This window comes from Haliotis rubra, unplaced genomic scaffold, assembly GCF_003918875.1.
Source record: "Haliotis rubra isolate DU_JTF1 unplaced genomic scaffold, ASM391887v1 Scf479, whole genome shotgun sequence".
Classification (NCBI taxonomy): domain Eukaryota; kingdom Metazoa; phylum Mollusca; class Gastropoda; order Lepetellida; family Haliotidae; genus Haliotis; species Haliotis rubra.
Window position 1 is genome coordinate 27076 of NW_025767167.1, and position 22417 is coordinate 49492.

Genomic DNA, 22417 nt, shown 5'->3' on the forward strand with positions numbered 1-22417 from the left:
CCATCCGAAATGTGTGATGCTGATATTCTATCTTGGTCCCGATCCACAAAGCATTCGTGCAGTTACGACATTCGTAAGTTTATGTTAGACTACAGTGTTACGACAGTCCTGGCGCTACGAACACTAAAATATGTCTCAAGCCGCAGGCCTCGCGTAGCCTGTGTACTGTACGGCGCAATCGCTGGATGCAGGGCAACGTTAAAAACAAATGGTCGTATGTACATTGTATACACTTTATTAAGCAGAATAAACCGACATATAAAGAGATAAAAACGTTTGTTATGTAATAGTGATGTGCCTACAGACTTTTCGTTTGTTCTAACTTACTGTGTGGTAGAAGCTCCCTTAAAATGTCTCTACGTTGTGTGTATCTGCAACACGAGAATGATTAGAGTGATCTCCCTTTGACTGGGACATCGCTTGGTGATCTGTTTGTGGGGAAAGAGGATTGCTAAATTTACAAATTGCTGCTAATATATTTGGTGATTTTCTAAGTTTCATACCAAGCACAAGTCTAATCACTGAATTTGAAATGTAATTTACAGTGGTGGATCCAGAGGGAGGGGGAGGGGGGTGTCCCCCCAAGACTCCCCAACACACCCTACACCCCCGAAAATGACTAAAGACCACATTGAAGTTAATGTTTTGCAATGGTGGGGTTCAAGGTGGGGTTCGAACCCTATACCCCCACCACCCACCCCCTGTTTTGGTGAAAATTTCTGGATCCGCCTATGATTCAATCAATCTTCATATAGCTAAACCCCACTACTCCGTAGGTTTGTTTCTTTGCACAATATTCCACCTATGTGGTCTGTATAAATAATCGAGTCTGGACCAGTCAGTCATGTGATCAACAGCATAAGCATCGACCTACGTATTTGGGATACGATGACATGCGTCAACCAAGTCAGTGAACCTGACCCTCCCATCCAGTTAGTCGCCTCTTACGACAAGCATGGGTTACTGAAGGCCAATTCTAACCCGGATCTTCACGGGTGTTACCCCGTGGGGAATCGGGGTCTCAACCAAGCTATACTCCTGTAGGCGTCAATGTAACGGATTGGATGGTCAGGTTTGGTGACGTGATAGCGTAACTTAAACCGGACAAGAGTGTGTGCTCGTAATATCAATCACTCGACTGTCTGTGGTCAAACTTATGTACAGACCGCGGTCATACAGAGGGAACGTTTGCTGCGTGACAAAACCAAAATATCCCGGATGGAATGTTATCATTACTATTGTTATGCTTGTTGGTATATTATGTCTTATCTTACACTCCAAAACATATGCAATAAAGGAATGATATATCTTGCGTTTAAAACATGACGGCAAGAATATCCTGTGTCCAGGTATCAGAACGATGTGTGTAGTTCTCGGGTAGTACTGGCTTTACAAATCAAAGAGGACTCCGTGACAAGTACAGTAATATGCAAAAGTAAGTGGCTATTACTAAATGATAAGAGTCGCTTTGTCAATATTTTTTTATTACATCTGTAACCAGGGATAAAAAAATGTTTCTCACACTTCATTGTGCTTTCTTAATCCCCAACAGTGTTTCGTGTAATTTGTATTTTCTGTTTTCAACACTGAACTATAATCTTGCTTAACTGTTTGAAGCGCCCCAACAATGACTTTACGGGCCAACAGCAAGGACCATTTCACCACGATGGTGAAAGATATAACTTTGAACTCAGTCAATATACGGGATGAGTGACAATGTTTTAATTTTACTTCCAGCTACAAGATATATTAGTAAGCGACTGAATTAAATATGTTTTTCAATCAATGAAACATTAATGTTGAACAATGATGATGTCGATCATCAGAGCCAATGTCCCTATGTTCGCGTGTCTGTGTGGAGACTCCTGTGAGTCTGGATCTTCGATTGCTTGTGTATGTATAAGACGAATGAGTATTGAGTGAATATGGTTCTACGCCGCTTTTAGCAATATTCCAGCAATATCACGGCAGGGGAAACCAGAAATGGGCTTCACACATTGTACCCATGTTGGGAATCGAATCCAGGCCTTCGGCGTGACGAGCCAACGCTTTAACCACTAGGCTACCCCCCCGGCCCGTCATATTTTCTGTGAGATAGGCGAGAATAACAGCTATATATGATCCTGTAGTTTCACATTCATCAGTTCAGAACTCAGACACGCAGCTGTGCGATAAGTTTATTTTCATTATCAGTATAGTTTGCATATATCGTCACGGGTCACTACCACTGCCCGACCTGTGCGCTTTCACATGCAAATTGTCGTAGAGGAAGTTCCTTGATTTTACTACTTTTATCGCATCGCCCTCTGTGGGGCAGGGAATATTATCTTCTGACCCGTTGTCAAGTTGTCCACCCCTCTGACCACATGCCTGTTACAAGGCAATCAGCTGACGAGACTCGCGTTATACAAACGCATGCCCTTCGTTCCATGACACTTTCTCTCACAGAACCCGTCAACATGTATTGGCCACGATTGGACAGTGCACTGATCGATAAAGTGTCACCTTTAAAGGGGAATGTGGATTCCCCTTATAACGCTATTTGGGGTACAAATTATGATAATGAAATTAATTTCACTTATTTCTCATTTGTCTATTACGTAATGATTGGCTTAATGGCCGAGTGAATGAATCTTGTTAGGAATATTCGTAATGAATCTTGTTAGGACCCGTATGTAAAGCGGTGGCCCGTATGTAAAGCCAGTGAAGGATAACATGAGCCCAATAACCAATATTACCAGGGAATGTTGACACACCTGGCCACCCGATATCAAAGCTTGACCCACTGAGACCGGCGTACCTACTGCAGGTGTGGTTGGTACAACTTGCCACCTGATGATTTAGTTTGTTTGTTGCCGCAGTCAGCAATATTCCATCTGTATGGTGGCGGTCTGTAAATAATCGGTTCTGGACCAGACAGTCTAGTGATCAACAGCATGAGCATCACACTACACAATTGGGATACGATGGAACGTGTCAATCAAGTCAGTGAGCCTGACCATCCGATCCCGTTAGTCGCCCCTTGTGACAAGCATGCCATGGGTTACTGAAAATCAATTCTAACCCGGACCTTCACGGGTTAACGGATGATTTAACACCCAGCGCTTCAACATGAGCAAATGTTACACCTTCATTTCTCCAGGTAGCTTGTACTGGTAAAACGGATATAATATGTCTTTTGTGAGTAAATAGAGTGCCTATACCTATTGACTCCATACTCATCATTAATGTGTTCAGCATAATTAATAATGACCTCATAAACCATCATTAACACCGTCGTCATCATTTTACTTCAACATCATCATTGATGATGTCATCGCCATTGATAGTGTCTCAAAATTAGTATTATCATCAGTACTAATACCGTCATCGTCATTAGTACTGTGTCATCATTTGTACCGTCATCGTCAATAGTACTGTGTCATCATCAGTATTAATGCCGTTATAGTATCACACTTTCGACATCATCACTGTTATATTTTAGTACAAACCCAGAATGAATTAATTCTTATAAGAATTTTAACACATAACCTTCATTCTGTTTAACATCATGTTGGGGTTCTTTTAAAGAAAAAGGACATCTATTTTTTTAAAACATTGCTATGTTTGAGTCATCATCTAACGAAAAGGTGTTTTTTTTTAATGAGCATCACAAAGAAAATGCTTTCTTCACTGACATCAAACTTCGACGCCAATACCTAAAAACCCAATCTGGGTTTTGGGGGAGGTGGTGGTTGTGGGGTGAGGCTGTCTCCAGGCACACACAGATTAACACAAGTGTGTCATCGTCTCACTTAATTGAAAAGACGCCAAATTTGACTCTTCCGCAACCTTGGAGTGTAATTTGCTGCCAAACAATTTAAATTTGGTTAATTCCCTTGGCAAGAATTCCAGTTATTAAATATGAAGACCCAACGTTCCACGGGAAATCAAACAGGACGGAGACGCTGGCATACCGTGTGCTGACGACTTCGCCGACGCGCCTCTTGGTCTTGACATTGTGAGGGTTATGTGTATGAATATCTGTTGACCGACGGTCAGTAGGGAGGGCCGAAGGTCAGATATGTTGACAACGTTGTCTTGAACATCGTCCCGACACGCTTCCTCCTCTTAGGTCAATACTTGCTCGTCTTGAGTGACAGGTTTGTAGCATTCTCCGGTGATTGACGCCAGCTAGCCGACAACTGGCTTGCAATTGTCAGATTCCTTTTATATTTAAATGTTAAATATCGTTAACTTTTGAATACATTATTCAAGTACATGATAAGCGTAAACTGTTCCAGAACTAGCTATCGTTATTGTTCTCATATTGTGTATTGTCATCTTTATAATTGTTTTTTATAATTTTTTGGGTGGTATTTATACAATTTTGGAGTACGATCGTCGTGTCACGGATGTCAAGTTTCGTATGACCGTTGACAGGTGAAGGTCTCATTTAAGAAACCGTTTAACTGATAATCTATAACACAGATGATATGTGAAAGTATACAGATATACTAAATACATGCGGTCTGTGTCTGTCCCGAGGCCTAGTGGTTAAAGCGTTCGCTCTTCACGCCGAAAACCCGGGTTCGATTCCCCACATGGGTACAAGGTGTGAAGCCTAGGTCTGGTGTCCCCCCGCCGTGATATTGCTGGAAAAGTGCTAAAATTCAACTACTGTCCCCAAAAGCAATATCCTTGGCAAATTTGAGAAGCATAGCTACGCATGTATTTGTACAGGATAATTTAATCTGGGAAGGCACTCATACATATTCTTTGAGGTGAACAAGACGCCTTGTCGCCCAAGGCACTGCAATTCGCTGTGCAGAGTTATGTCCCTTTGTCTCTCCGGAAACCTATGTTCTTGAGTTCGAATCCTGGTTCGCCTTATTATGCCTCTAGGCCAGTCAGGACCATACCCGCTCTCATGGGTTCTCCTGAGTACATTATTAATTCATAACATGTTTCGTTGTCAAAGACGTGTAGAATTAATAGCCATAGATGTGATGTCGAAGTGTTCCATATATAAGACACAGTAGGCGTAATTGTTTAGCTGTTTTGAGCTATCCACCGTCGGAAGCACAAAGAACAGCGTGGCCGTAGCTGCAGTAACATCAGTAGCATCTTCAGTAGTGGTAGTAGTAGTTGTAGTAGTAGTAGTTGTAATTGTAGTAGTAGTAGTAGTTGTTGTTGTAGTAGTCGTTGTCGTTGTCGTCGTCGTCGTAGTAGTAGTAGTAGTAGTTGTTGTAGTGGTTGTAGTTGCAGTTGTAGTAGTAGTAGTAGTTGTTGTTGTAGTGGTTGCAGTTGTAGTAGTAGTTGTAGTGGTAGTAGTAGTTGTAGTTGTCAGTAGTGGTAGTAGTAGTAGTTGTAGTTGTAGTTGTAGTAGTTGTAGTTGTAGTAGTCGTTGTCGTCGTCGTCGTAGTAGTAGTAGGAGGAGGAAGAGGAAGAATAATGATCCTTGCGCGTAGAAGCAACAATGTGCCTACGCCTCCACTGTACCCACCCTGAACTGTTGTACTGCAACGGCAGTAGAGTGACAAACCACCCCCACCCTCCCCCAGCTGCACTGTACCAAGGTTCACTGACCTCCGCCAAGCACCTGCCGTGTCCACGAGGCACCTCTTGTCGGGACTCAAAAGTCTTCAACATACACAAAAGAACGCAACATTTCCCAAATTCCACAGCTGCTATATTGGACAGTAACCGGTAAACGTTCTCCTTTGTTGACAATACAAGGATAATTGAGACAGATGCCTCTGTAGTGTTATTGCACGAGCACGCTGGGTTGTACAGTCGGGTACAAAACCACGCCATAAGGTTACATGCTTTATTAGAATCCTATGCCGAAGCCAAATGTGCCGATGGTGGAGCATGCTGGGCCGTGTCTCCCGACCAGCAGTATCAGAGACATATAAATCCTTGTATTTCAATGATGTCCCTTTTATAGCAGAACCCGCAATAGACTAACGCTTAGGCTCTGAGGATATATAATTTTGATAGTAACAAACAAAACCATTTAAATTGAAAACGGAGACTAGAGATTTAGAACCTGAGCAAATCTAGACTTGCTTCATGCAGGCCTTTAGCATTGCAGGGAGGGCTTGGCAGTAGGGGAAATAATGTGGTTCAGGGACCTCGAGACAGACAACGCCCGCAACTGAAGCATTCAGTTAACCATGGCCTTGGTATATGAGCAGATTTTTTACCCCCCCCCCTTGACTACTAAACACCCTGCTTAAATAGTCTTATTGTTCCTAAAATACTCTCCTTGTTTTCTTTTGATGTTTAACGCCGCACATAGCACGGTAATGCAGTAAAGTACGGTTGTAACGAACATAAAGGGACCACTCATTTTAGATCGTTATAACCATAGTTCGTTATAAACACAAAAATATGCTGGTCGGGACAAAAAAATAACAGTTCGATATAACCGAGTTCGTTATAACAGTAGTTTCTTGAATATAAAAATCCTGATGAAACTCTTGTGTGTTTCCCTCTTGCACTACGTAATGGAATACACAATATATACAACTCAAAAAGTAAAGAGCCACACAATCCTTTCATATGACTATATATAGTCACATGGCAGACTAACTGTACCGAGTGAGATAAAACGAACCTGAATCCTTGACTATTATAAGCAGTAGCCCCACCAAACATTCATGCTTTGTGAATCACATCCGTTAGCTGTTAATGTACACAGATGTCTTAAAACGACTCGTGCATCATATTTTTTAATTTTTTAAACTAAAATAGAATAATTGTTCCATTGTAGCAAAATGGTCGTTTTTTAGTTTTATACTCAGTGAGTAAGCCGTTAACATGCATCAGAAGTTATTTCAGGAACCTCACCAAGACCCAAGTCTAGCTGGAATTCATTCAACGTTAAAATGCATGGAGTTTCATGGAAGATGTACACATGTACTGCTCGACAGAAGTAAAGAATACCCGTTTTGAAAAATACCTAGTACTGTAATTGGTCTGACAGAATAACTTAAGTCAAATGAGAAAATCGGGCGTGCTTTAACCTTTTTTAGTAGTACAATATTAGGCCTAATCTTGTTCTCGATGTTACAAAAACTTTCATACTCGCGTAACACATTGTGGTCTTTCTAAGTTATGATGGGGCGGTGGGGTAGCCTAGTGGTTAAAGCGTTCGCTCGTCACGCCAGGGTTCGATTCCCCACCTGACTACAATTTGTGGAATACGTCCCCGCCCTCCCCTCGCAGGTGGAATATTGCTAAAAGTAGCGCAAAACCATTCTCACTCACTCACTTTATGATTCTGCTATCATTTTTATTTACTTCAACGATGAACAAACATAGCAATTTTAATGCATTGGTAAAATCCAATCCATATAGGTCCATATAGTATAAGTAAGTGCATATCGGCTAACGCGGTATATCGACGGATCTTCAAAGGAATATAGAACACACACAGGTACAACAGGTCATGTGTCTGTAAGTAAGTAAATATTACAGGTATTTCCCCAGGTGAGTCAGAGCGCCAGGTAGCGGTTACCTGTTTTGCCGGCGACCGTCCAGGTATATACACTACAGCGCTGTGACCCATCAGTCTACACCGGAGTGTTTATGACCTATATGTAACAATAACACCCTGTTTTGAACATTACTTACGCGTTACCTACATATGTAAACGGATATTAATGTTAATTTATGATAAAGAAACACTTGTCGTGACAGGTTTACATTTAGAGGTGAAGTAGGTTTGCTTTCACTGTACAACATGCTGAATGATTGATAGTCAACGGTCTTTCTGTTGATATCTCAACCGAGGCTAACTTGTGTGTACGGGAAAGGGTGATTGCTTTGTACATGTTACGGAAAGAAGCGAATTGGGTATAGTGTTATGATTTGTTTGTTTGTTTGTTGTTTAACGGTGCAATCAGCAATATTCAAGCTATATGGCGGCGGTCTGTAAATAATCGACTCTTGGTCCCGATCCACAAAGCGTTCGTAAAGTTACGACTTGTAACGAGTTTATCGTAGGTTTACAAATGCCGTAGCGCTACGAACGCTTTGAGGATCGAGAACCTTGGCCATACAATCCAGTGTGAAGTTGAAGGGACCTACAAAATACTAGTCGCGTCTGGATCAGACCGTCCAGTGGTCAACAGTATGAACATCGATCTACGCAGTTGAGGGATGATTTATGGTGATACAAATTGGACAGTAGAGACAATATGCACCTTTGTCTATATCAAGTCACCACATTCACATATGTTTCTTCCAAGAAGTTAATGATTACCTAATTCATTAATGCTTATTTTATTAAAATGCCACTGGTGAACTATAATAATATAAAAGAATCGTGTGTCCTTTGAGCAGTATATACAATGCCATGAATTTTCGTTCCCATTCTATAGTATGGTGGCTCATTCGGGCCATCGCTTTATCGCCCTGAAAAATATAGGCGACATCGCGACCATACTATAGCTATATTGCCTTTAAAACATGTTTACGGCGCCAAACTTACTTTGTATGACAGTGCGATCTTAGATCTTTTATTTGTTTTATTCGAAATAATGCTATATACAGCCAAACACCGCTGTGTCGAAGTTGAAGGGACCTGAGAAAATACTTCGACTTATCCGCGGTTCAACACAATCGAGACCCGTGAAGGTCCGGGTTAGAATATTGATCTTCAGTAACCCATGCTTGTCGTAAGAGGCGACTCACGGGATCGGGTGGTCAGGCTCGCTGACTTGGTTGATACTGGATTGTCTGGTCCAGACTCGATTATTTACAGACCGCCGCCATATAGCTGGAAAATTGCTGAGTGCGGCGTAAAACTAAACTCACTCACTCAACACAATCGAAAAAGGATGACTACAATAGGAAAACTCAGGGCCTTTATCTTCGCGACAACCATAAGCAAGACACATCAATGTTTGACTCAACGATGTTTGAGTTGTGTTCGCCAATGTTAAAGGTAAACTGAACACTGAGCGAATGCGAAATGGCGAGGGGTGGTGAGATAGCTTAATGATTAAAGCGCTCGTTACGCCGACGACCCAGGTTCGATTCCCCAGGTACAATGTGTGAAACCCATTTCTGGTTTCCACCGCCGTGATATTGCTGGGAGATTGCTAAAAGCGGGGTAAAACTAAACTCACATGCCACCGTGTATCGAATGGCCCTATTGTACAGTGAGTGAGTGAGTGAGTTTAGTTTTACGCCACTTTCAGCAATATTCCAGCAATATCACGGCGGGGGACATCAGAAATGGGAATCACACATTGTACCCATGTGGGGAATCGAACCCGGATCTTCGGCGTGACGGGCGAACGCCTTAACCACCAGGCTACCCCACCGCCCCCCTATTGTACAGACACACTGGGGTTTCCTATTGGTGATCGAGTCTGGGCCTCACAAACCAGTGGTTGACAGCATGGCAAACAGTCCTAGTAGTAGCATGACACACAATCAGTCACGTCAAGTCCTTGCACTCCAAACGTTGCCATCGATAAGCCACCATCGGATTTGGAGACCAATTCTGTACCAGAAAACAGCTTGGGAAACACCACCTAAGACGCAATGGATCCCGTCAAAATAGAAATAATTGCCCCACTCACTCACTCACTCACTCACTCACTCACTCACTCACTCACTCTCTCACTCTCTCACTCACTCACTCACTCACTCACTCACTCACTCACTGCAATATGTTCTTGGTTTCTTGCTGACATACAGTACCCTGTAAGTGGCAAATGACTAACTTCTTCAAAACGGTGTATAACATAACTCACTCACTCACTATTATGTTAATAATGTGTTTGCCCCACTCCGGAATATTCCAAGATCTGAACCAACAATCTATGGACTTACATGAGCATTGATCCACATACTAAGGATACAAACATGAATCACCCGATCTAAATAACACTGCTTGTTATAACTATGGGTCACGGATACAGTCCTTGTTTTGATGACGACGACGACGATGGTGATGATGTGATTGTGGTGGTGTGGTGACTGTCACCGGTTCTTAAAATCCAGTCAAGTCATGATCTTTGGGTTGTTGTTTTGTTTGTTTATTCCCACACCATATAAATGCCTAATGAGGGCTAGTTGTAAATATTCCAGTCTGGACCAGACAATGAAGTGATTGCCATCATGAGCATCGATCGACACAATTAGCAGCCCGGCCACCACATCCATTCAGAAGAATCTTACGACAAGCATAAACATTGATGGGCATATATTCTTACCCTAGAAATGGGACTCCCGTCAAGGTTGTTGGTGGTTGAGAAGCATGGGTTAGTTAGAAACAACCCATACCAAAATGAAATCACCACTGTCAACCTAATTATCCAAGGTATGTACCACGTGTATATCATCTGCATATTTCCCTGTGTGCCGAGGGTGTCACATAAAACCCTCACGACCGAGGACCCCTCCCTTCATTGTCCTCCCGAGTCTATCGGCGTCCATCTGACCATGTTTAGCAATCGCCCAACCCATAGACGGATTCCCCAAACACGACTCAATAGCTCTTGGAAATCTCTCAATGGAAATATGTTTGACCATGACCCTAGGTGGACACATTTGTTGATATTTTCGTATCGTGAATGTTTTGCTTGTAAATAAACCATCGTCCACTAACGCTAAGTCTGGGTTAGACACCTGGCGTGTGTTTTCACCGGCCCTGTTGTCCTCAGGTATACTTGGCAAACGTTTTGATAGATCTTGTAACCTATTTTGGAAATGAATGTGTAGAATTCTACAATTTTAAACATCTATTTCAATAACATCTCTTTCTTGAGTTTCATTTGAAGTCTTTGTGGAACGTAGACTACAGCAACGACATTAAGAATTTATGAATCATAAACATTGTCTTGAATTTATTGCGTCAACAGTTCCAATAGGCGTATAGTTATGTTATTGGGCGAAAGAAATGTAGAAAAGAAAATTTTAAATTTCACTGTCAAACATCACTGCCTCTTTTAAGCTAAAATCGGTGTAAAAAATGTTGGGTAAACGAACCGCCTTCATTCCCACACAATACATAGGAACCATATGGCACGTCCACCACATTGTATTCATTAAACGAGTTTCATTGTTGTTTTATAAACTGTAAGAGGGATTTTAAATTTTATTTTCGTTGCTTTAAAGTTTAATGCCCTTATAAGTAAGTCAGCCTGTATGTTTCTTTTGAGTACACCTAATTATAAGCTATTAGATATTTGCTGAAACATTAAAAGGCGTATTTCATCGGAATATTTCTGTACCATAAATGAAACCTGCGTATGTTATTCCAGTCGGATATGTGATTATGGAATTGTATTAAATCCTCAATTTTATTGGACCCGTGAATTGATCTTCAGTAACCCATGCTTGTCGAAAGAGGCGACAAACGGGGTCGGATGGTCAGGCTCGCTGACTTGGTTGACACATGTCATCGTATCCCGATTGCGTAGATCGATGTCCATACTGTTGATCACTGGATTGTCTGGTCCAGACCCGATTATTTACCGACCGCCACCATATAGCTGGAATATTGCTGAGTGCGGCGTAAAACTAAACGCACTAAACTCACCAACTCACTGAATGACTCATCCAGAAAATCTTCTCCACGTGTGCCCGCAGCATTCAATGACTTTAGTGAAAGTAATGCATCATCGTGTCTTGTAACGTTTGCTCTTAAACGTCAGTAGAGGTATTTAGGTAAAGACTGATTGATTATTAAGCGTGGTTTGACAGTATTGTTGTGTTAAGAGTGTATGATAAGCTGTAGAACGACTTCGTGTCTGTTAGAGGTGTTCATGAGTCACCGACAGACGCTCGCTTGCTTGAACCTTCGAACACCAATAAGATCAAAAATGCTTGCAGACATTACGCTCTAAGATAGCCTTTACGTGCACAGAGACATCTCCCCTATATGTTTCTCTCTCTGAGATATACCCGATTGTTTTTAAATGTATCACAGTGTTACCGTTATGAGCGACTGACGTTTCCGTTTTGACAATATACTTCTGTTTTGCTCACAAACCGTTATCTGTTACTCTTCCCCGACTTCACGGGGCGGTGGGGTAGCCAAGTGGTTAAAGCGTTCGCTCGTCACGCCGGGTTCGATACCCCACATGGGTACAATGTGTGAAGCCCATTTCTGTTGTCCCCCGCCGTGATATTGCTTGAATATTGCTAAAAGCGGCGTAAAACCATACTCACTCACTCCCCGTCTTCACATCCCATGCAATAGTGTCGAGCAGTATAACTTCCCAAACACCTGGCCGTACCTTGCAAAACACAAACCAATCACGAACACACGAACACACGTTAATGCACCTTAAGCTTGTCTCCTCGCGCCATGTACTCTAATAGTGGACAAATATCAAAATATTGATAGTGCCGCTTGTTTTCGCTACCAATTTGGCAGCAAAATATCCACACTGGATATAGGCATACACCCTCTTTGCACAGTTGTGTAACTGCGACAGGAACGTGACGCGTCGTCATGGCGTACGACGACAGCATTACGGAACATGATGGTGATACGGTTTGATTATTGACCAATGCCTGTCCCGCCTAGTGTTTCATGTTGCAACGACGCACTGTTGTATACACAGCTTATACACCTGGCGGGGCTAACTTTAGATACAGCCACCCACTAGGTATATATGCATTACATTTAACATATTTACAACCGATTGATTTTAAGTTTTCACGTGTATTGTACGATTACAGGAAGAACTAGTGTTTGTATTTCAATTATGTTTTTATTCGAAAGCACATCCCATATACATTGCGGGCAAAGATAATATACACCCATGTTTTACGGAGGTTAAATGAAACAAACAACAACTATTTTTTATGGTAATGTAATAATATGGATGTCATAGCTGTGTATTAAATATGGGTATTAAATACATTGTATTTAATATGGGTATCATAGCTTTGTTTTGGGCCTTAGGTTTTCGTTGTTTTTGCGACTGTTTACAGCATACAACGTTTTGGCTATCGATATCAACAGAAGGCCTGTGTTCGAAATATATACATCGAACTTAAGCGGCATTGATAGCTTGACCGAGGTAGTGAGGGTAATGAAGTTTATTCCCACTCGGCTCATCTCGACGCAGTGAGATGTTGGACGTGCAAATCGTGTGCATAGGGCAATCACGTGGTACAACGAACCTGTCGCAGTCATGAACCCTATATGACCGTTTTGGGTTTTGTGTCTGCCTGTAATCATAGTGGGCTCTTTTACTATAAAACACAGAAAAATGTGTCCTCGAAAACAACTGTCGTGCTTATCGAACAACAACGACGGAATCTTTCATCGTTACATGATTCAGTATCACTACGCGTGTCTGCCCGATGTATCAAGTCGGTAGAGGGACCGAGAGAATCCGAATGCATTCAAGCCGAAGCAGTATCACACCTACTATCAGAGTGTACCTCAGCAAAATTCAGCCTCGGTCTACGTCGCATATTCTGATTTCTTCACTTCTGTTGGGAGCCTTTGAATGTTGGAATATGACTATCGTATTGGCATGAATATTGGAATAAGTACATATCCTATCCTTTTTGGCAAGACTACTGTGCTGACGTATTCCTTTAAGCTCATTGTACCATGGTCTAGTACATACAGCGTTTGCCTGGAGAGCCGAGCTCAGTGCTTGAACCTTCTGGACGCGTCCCACCAGTACACAGTTAAAGACCTACTTATTACACTGTAGAGGGGCGGTTTGGTAGCTTAGTGGTTTCAGCGTCCGCTCGTCACGCTGAAGACCTCGGTTCGATTCCCCACATGGGTACAATGTGTGTAGCCCATTTCTGGTGTCCCTACCGTGATATTGCTGGAACAGCACCAACAGCGGCGTCAAACCTCGGGGAGTGACAATGACCTTGGCCTTGGTTTACGTCAGGAAGTTCCTGTCAGAGCCTTTTTGAAACTGTACATGAAACAAGGGTAGGCTAGATAGATATACTATACAAGTTGGTTTGGCAGTAAACTAAACGGGGTTTGAAAGTGAGTGAGTGAGCTTCGTACCTTGTGTTTTCTTATGGGACATTGTGTTTCTATCCACTGAAGAAATAGCTTTTACTTTTATATTTAACTTAAAATACAAGCCATGTATATTGTCACACTTGTTTAAAATGTTTTAAATGTATGTAGTCCATTTCCACTCAAGCGTGAGTCCACTCACTCACTCACAGATCGGTGTAACACTATTTGGAAAAACCATTGACGTCACCTAAGAATCTCTCCAAGAGGGTTCAGATCCCAACGTTCACAGTACTCCAGCCCTCTCTTCCCCTTTTTTTTAGTAGCCCGTGTCAGGAGGGGTAACAGAGACTCGCGGCAATCCATGAACCAAATTAACGGAATCTCAGACCAGCAATAATGTTTAATTTATTTCTTTTCATTACAGTTTAATCGTTCCGGGGATTTCAAACCCAACATGCGCTGTACCGAACATCAATGGCTTTCACAGCAAATTTGCTCAGCTGATAAAAACAGCAGAATCTTTAACAAAAACACCAGAATCTTAAATCTCAACGTTTATTTTTTACTCCACGTTTCGTCGTTGGACAGACGATGCAGTTTCGAAACATATTTACGGTCTTTCATCAAAGCAGGTTTTCAATGTAGCGAATTTAGTCTCGCAAGTAAATTTATTCAGAGTACGTCAGTAGCTTGAAAGGGAGGCAACACATTGGTGAAATATGTCGGATGGTGTTTACAGAGAAACATGAGTTGGCTGACATTGTCCCCTCCTGGGGGTCACGGTTAGCGGGTTACTTATAGACACTGGTCAGTGTGACCTGATACAAACACTCACCCTTAAAGTGTTCAACCCTAAGAACTGGCGAAATTTACGACCTCAAAAAATCTAAAAGAAAGAAGACAATGGGAATGAGCAAGTGTTGTTTTTAGCCGTTACAGCAAAATTTGAGCAAGATGACCGCGGGTTGATGATATTAATGATGAACATTGAAGTACCACGTATTCTTTAATAATGCTCATGGATGTTGAGACATCGTTCAGGTTTACAAAAATGTAACCAGGTGTTAAAGATTAAAAAATATTCAATACACGTCTGGGCTTGTGCGCTGTCGACATTTGTAAACTCATTCATACAAACGCAAACACACATTTTTCAATAAAACAGAGGACCCAAAAAGCCTGTTTTGAAAGTTAATAGGGACGCATTTCTTTAAACATCAAACAAAAGATACATTTTTGACAATCTACATATATTTACGTATCACCCCCCTTAACAGTTCCCACGAAGTTGAGAATCCCCGTGGTTTGAACACAATGGTTTGTATCGTCCAAATACCTATGTGTTATGCGTGTATGTGTCCACCCATCTACTGCCTTGCTGTTTCATGACCCACAGACGCACACGCCCGATTTGTGTATGCTTGAACCGTAGGACCACAAGTTCAAGTTCGGCTACCACGGCTGGGCGACACGCAAACATGAAGATTATTCTTTAGATTAGGGGCGAATTTCTGAAGAAACTCATCAGTCCATATGCCGCGCCAAGAATTCAAACAATTCCAACAGAGGGGAGAGAAACCAGCAAACAAAGAACCCGACCTGGTGCTGGGAGAGCCGTAATGTCAAACGGAGTCCTAATAGAACTTTGTTATTCGCAGAAAACTGTGAAGTTTCTCGGCGACGTCGATTACGACACGTTTTGTACCATATTGGAAGAGGCAAACACACAGAGTAACAGGAGTGTGTGGCAAGGCAGGGTTTGTTTTCAAGTCAGGGCGCAACCGGTTAGTTTCAAACTTACATGTACACGCGAAAGAAATCCAAACATCATTTATGTGGACATGTGTCCAAATCATTTCCGTCAACAGAAAAGGCCACGTTAATTGTTGGCTCATTGTACAAGCTGTTTGCAGTGTTTTTGTGATAATAATTTAAGCCGACCACAACTACTGGTCACTGAGAATGAGTGCCCCAGAAGCTACTTCTGCATTTTTTCTAACAGTTATAGAAGTTCCTATTTATCTCATGCAAATAGCGTGAGTGAGTGAGTTTAGTTTTACGCCGCACTCAGCAATTTTCCAGCTATATGGAGGCGGTCTGTAAATAATCGAGTCTGGACCAGTCAATCCAGTGATCAACAGCATGAGCATCGATCTGCGCAGTTTGGAACCGATGACATGTGTCAACCAAGTCAGCGAGCCTGACCATCCGATCCCGTTAGTTGCCTCTTACGACAAGCATGGGTTACTGAAGGCACATTCTAATATTCTAACCCGGACCTTCACGGGTCTGAGGCAAATAGAAATTGTATATGGATTCTTTTTTCTTTCTTCTTCTTGCGAATTGATAAGTATTGTTTATCGGTAGATAGTAGAGATTGTGTGATAATAATTAATCTAAGAAACAATCTACGCACATCTAGGATTCGAACTCCCAACTGAACAGTACTTGGAGACGCCTTTAACAACTGTGCCATCCGTGCATCCAGAAACTATTTAGACGTTTATCTCCCAGTTGTGGATATCAGTAATGCATTTTCTATCCCCCAAAATGTTGTTACAAGCATTTCAACACGCGCTGGTGACAAGTTTACCGTCTTGAGTCTCTCGGCCATGATGGGACGCTGGGGTAGCCTAGTAGTTAAAGCGTTCGCTCGTCACGCCGAAGACACGGTTCGATTCCCCACATCGGTAAAATGTGTGAAGCCCATAATTTGCCCCCCGATGTGATATTGCTGGAATATTGCTATAAGCGGCGCAAAACTTTAACTCACTCACTCAGTCTCGGTCATATCACTGTACACAAAGTAGCAAATATCTGTGAGTGAAGATTTTAGTATGGTGATTGACCACTGCATTCGGGTCCGCTCGGCTTATTCCGTTATGTGCATATCGAGAAATGGTTGATAAAAAATGAATAGACAATTTGGTATAACTGAGACAGAGGCTCGACAAGAACCATGTGCCCAAAAACATGTACCGGCCAACTTGGACACATATCGACTAACTTGGACAAGGTTCGACACATATCGACTACCTTGGACAAGGTTCGACACATATCGACTGACTTAGAGAAGGTTCGACACATATCGACTACATTGGACACATATCGACTAACTGGGACACATATCGACTACCTTGGACAAGGTTCGACACATATCGACTAACTTGGACACATATCGACTACCTTGGACAAGGTTCGACACATATCGACTACCTTGGGCAAGGTTCGACACATATCGACTGACTTAGAGAAGGTTCGACACATATCGACTGACTTGGACATATATCGACTACCTTGGACAAGGTTCGACACATATCGACTAACTTAGACACATATCGACTACCTTGGACAAGGTTCGACACATATCGACTACCTTGGGCAAGGTTCGACACATATCGACTGACTTAGAGAAGGTTCGACACATATCGACTGACTTAGAGAAGGTTCGACACATATCGACTACACTGGACACATATCGACTATCTTGGACACATATCGACTACCTTGGACAAGGTTCGACACATATCGACTAACTTGGACACATATCGACTACCTTGGACAAGGTTCGACACATATCGACTACCTTGGGCAAGGTTCGACACATATCGACTACCTTGGACAAGGTTCGACACATATCGACTAACTTGGACACATATCGACTACCTTGGACAAGGTTCGACACATATCGACTAACTTGGACAAGGTTCGACAAAAAACGATAACTAAGACAAGGTTGTTATATCCCATATTAGAAAACGCTCGTGGTGAATCCTCCATTTACACCTACCTCGCCCCACATATATTCCCTAGATTGATGATGCCAAACATTAAGGTAAATGGATAAGACATAAAACAAGAAAAAACGTGGCATTATGAAATATTATCTCTCCATTCCGCATATCCCCAAGCGACGCTCTTACATGACATTATCAATCACATTTTAGGGTCGTTAATCACCAGTGTTCTACTGCACACATGTCTATATATCTATATACGTTGTTTACTGACAATCGACAAAGAGCCATCTGACCACTATAGATGTTAAGTATCAGAGCCTACAGAGCTATTTGTCACAGGAATGTTTACGGTATATGCCTAGGGATTAGTGGCGCAAGGTGCTCTCCAACAATACAGACCTCCTGGTCCAACGATTCCTTTCTTCCTGTTAGATTAGAACTATTTCCTAGCTTTGCTTGTAGCTAAATACAGCTGAATAGCATTTTCCTGCCGATATAGACCTACAATAGCATCTTTTTATACCGGTAAAGCATTTCACTTCTAGCTCTCTAGCTCCATACACCTGAAGGTCAAGGACAGTTCGACATGTTTTTGGTAGGATGATGCGTGTCACCTTCAGACAATTTACGATGTCTTCAAGATCTGTTCCTAGAGAATCAATTTTCAAGGCCCCCGTGCTCTTTTTCTTCGAACAAAATAGAAAAGTGAGTCACAATTTGTTTTGTGCGTAAACATCAGGAAGACGGACTATTTTGCGATTAGATCAGGCAACAAATATGTCTTAGACCATAGAAGACAAAACCTTTTGCAATTCCTATTTCTTTTTTTCAAAGCCCTGCGGCGAAAAGGATAGACGGATATATAACAGAGGTAACTGTGCTGGGGTGATACTTCTTCCAGTGAATGTGTATTGTGATGAATGATGTTTTACGCTGCTTTAGCAATACTTCAGCAACATGGCGGCGGGGCACACCAGAAGTAGTCTTGTAGATTGTACCTACGTGAGGAATCGAACCAGGGTTTTCGGAGTGACGAGCGAACGCTTTAGCTACTAGGCTTTCCGCCGTTCTCGTTTCTCCCAAAAGGACAGCGCATACACATTTACTAAGCTACCCCCTCAACATAAACTGTCGGGGAGAGGGGTGGGTAGAGGGAAGGGGGTATGGGTGAACGAGCTGACGGTAGACTATTTTTAAGCGTACCTATAATAGATTATGCATTCTAAAATTGCAAAGCTTGTCAAATATACCCCAAAAACCATCATATAACAAACACATAATCACCTCATGATATAATTTGAAGGATAACAGAATGCGAATTGCAAAATCACTGTTGACCCCTTTCTTGCTGCGGCGTTTCTCTAGTCTTAAGTCGAGTGTGTGATAAGTTCGAATACACCTTTGCCGTTATCTGTGAAATTACACAACATTTTCAAAAGGATGACACGTGGACAGGGTTCTGGTGACACTGATCAGTGACGTATTAAATAACCAGAGCTACGACAAGCTTCACATGATCTTTACCTTACAAATAATTATTGGGCGACGGATAACGACCCAACTGATTAGCCCGAACCGTGCTGCAGGCGATCGTGTCAGCCCGTATCACGTTTGGCTTATGAACACACACGGCGTTTGGTGTAACGCTTACTTACATTATCAAGGAAGATACCGTGTATGTCCGGCGTCGTATAAGTCATATGTAAACAGATATAATTAAGTTAGACGTTCACTTATAATTTCGTTTAACTAGTGAGAGATACCAGAGTGTGTGACCCGTACATTATAATATTCTGCTAGGCGACGCTTAACCGCATAGAAGGTCAACATATTTGCGTTGGTACATGTATCAAAACAGATTCGAAAATTGAAAATTCAAAGCAGACTTGAACAGTATTTCAGTTACATTTAAAGGGGTATTAGACACGGTAGCGATGCGGGTGTAAGACATTTACCTCTGACGTCATCCACCCGTGAAGATCCGGGTTAGAATTGGTCTTCAGCAACCCAGGGGCGACTAACGGGATCGGGTGGGCAGGCTCGCTGACTTGTTTGACACATGTCATCGTATACTAATTGCGTAGATCGATACTCATGATGTTGATCGCCAGATTGTTCTGTCCAGATTCGATTATTTACGGACTGCTGCCATATAGCTGGTATATTGCTGAGTGCGGCGTTAAACAAACAAACAAACAAACTGCTGAAACACACGAGCACTGGTATAACGGTGATTAAACAATCATAAGTTTGCTCTTTTGTCCAAACATCATATACCTTCAGCAAATTCAGCAAACGGTGTCTTAGAGAGGTGTTAAACGTCCTCAGTCACAAGTTAATACTTATTCTTTACAACTCGTAAATATAAAATACAACGTGCAAGAAGTGGCCAATTTACTGACTTTAACCTTGGAAAATTGGCATTTCAGATTGACATTTTAAATACGTTCTAATTCAAAATAGGTTTTAAGTTAAAAACGCTTAAAACGAGAAAAATATCTGAAACACTTGATAAATCCCGTGGATTTTAACGTAAACTGTGAGTGTAAGCGACCCCGTTCGGGGTGTATTAGCACCTTGAATACAAACCCCTAAAGGTATTCTCGCGATGGAGTTCATCTTTTCATTCTACTGATGTCAAAGATCCTGTGACAATTGTTTTTATATTTCGGTGTGCTTATTTTTTAAAGCAGATATTTCTTGTCGGATTTTGGCAACAACCGAAACCACACATGTGCGCTGTGTTTTGAGATGTAATGCCTTGACGTAGAAAGAGCACCTTGCGCAATGTTGTTTCTGTGACGACTTCGCGGCGTTGTTGTTTTATTTGAACAACGACGATGTTACTACACGTTCATTTTACAATTGGCGCAGTTTGGATTGTTTCCATGTCAGGCAGTAGAATTACTTCCCCTGTCGATGTGTACGGGCTGATTAAGTGGATTATCCTTGTGGTGTTTTTATCCATTTTGTTTTCTTATTTTACACCATTAGGAATGAGCCAAGGACCATTTTCACATAAAAGACTTAACCTTCTTTCTGCTTTAAATGCTGAGCCCGTTTATTCAAGAACGGAGAACCTGGATAGCTGCATTTATGCTGTGCGTCACAACGTTCCGATTCACACTTAGTTTATTGACAGTCAACAGGATTGTAAAAAGTCTCCAAGAAGCCTACTTGATCCCTTCTTTAAAAAAGGACTGATTTAATGCTGCATTACATGCAATCAAAGTGATTTTTTTACAACAATAACTCTCTGTTCAGCGTTACTGTTTGAATTGCCACAGAGACTATTTAGTACGAACGATTTATAGCCGTGTTTAAAGACTGCAATAATGTCAGTGTCATAGTTTCTACGGGAGGTTTAGTGATTATGAGATACCAGAATGTGTTCAATATGTTCATACCCTGAGTAAAAAAAGACAGATAGATTTGATTTTACGTAAAACTCAACTATACGGTATCTTTATGTCTCTGAACCATGGACAGCCTCCGTGGTGTAGTGGTTAGAGCGTCCGCCCGGAGAGCGGAAGGTCGCGGGTTCGATCCCCGACCGCGTCATACCAAAAGACGTTAAAATATGGTACTTGTTGGTCCCTGCCTGGCGCTCGGCATTAATTGGTACAACAAGTACTGGTCGGCTCGGAGTCAGTATACTGTGTCTGAGTGGGGTATTCATGCTTCACTGCGGCATGGTATATCAGAAACCAGCTTCAGTCTGGGCTAGTACAGGCAGCCGCACATACACATACACACGCATGCACGTCGTCATATGAGCGAAATATTCTCAAGCACGACGTAAAACCCAATTTCACCTCACCTCACCTCTGAACCATGATCCACAAAACGTCCGTAGCCCTACGACATTCGTCAAGCAACGACAGATCGTAACGTTACGAACGCGTTGTGGATCGGGACCCCGGCATTTAAACTCTCTCCTTACAATGATGGTGAAAGTTGTTGTTTTATACCCCAAACAATCGTTCAGTGACATTCTTGATGTTACAGGCGGTGGGTTGAAATGTTTATATTTCAGAGGAAAACATTGTATTTGTTGTATCACTGACACACGACATTTTCCATTGCACACAAACATCACGTGACACAATTGAAATGTGGTCCTTCCAACATGTGCACGCATGCTGACGTCACAGCTGCATCTGGGCACTAGTCATCATTACAGGGGAGGAGAGATGGGGGTTCATCGTGTGCGTGTGCGTGTGTGTGCGTATGGCTAGGGGGTGCTATGATGATTTTAAGGGGGTCAACAATTTTGTTCTGGGGAGCTAGGGGGTCATCAATTTTGTACACACGTACTGGGGGCGGGGGGCGTGTCATCAATTTTGTACATAAAAATATGTTTAAAATTATGCTTAGAAATTATGGGAAGGGGAGGGGAGTCATTGATTTTGTACATGACATGCAGGGGGGTGTCACATTCACATTGTACATGCTTCTCTATAAAAATCATCATCATCATCCCCGTAAGCCATAAATTATGAACGGCCCCTTATGCCGGTTTTATCGAAGCCCCAATATTAGATGTCAAGTCATGCATTGTTCACCATGGACACCCCAGTATAGCCAGCCTAGTGGTCACGCCAAAGACCCGGGTTCGACATGTCATCGCAATCCAATTGCACAGGGGGCGATGGGGCAGTCTTGTGGTTAAAGCGTTAGCTCGTCACACCGAAGATTCTCAGCATGGGTACAATGTGTGACG

General features: G+C 42.2%; 1 long non-coding RNA gene across 1 annotated transcript; it reads right to left on the minus strand.

The window, feature by feature from the left end:
• Nucleotides 1-612: 612 nt before the first annotated feature.
• On the minus strand, nt 613-21453 carry LOC124290961. Its single transcript, XR_006902097.1, has 3 exons — nt 21441-21453; nt 11335-11339; nt 613-679 (listed from the first exon to the last, which is right to left on the minus strand). It is a non-coding gene; the product is annotated as an uncharacterized LOC124290961 (long non-coding RNA).
• Between the last annotated feature and the right edge of the window lie 964 nt (nt 21454-22417).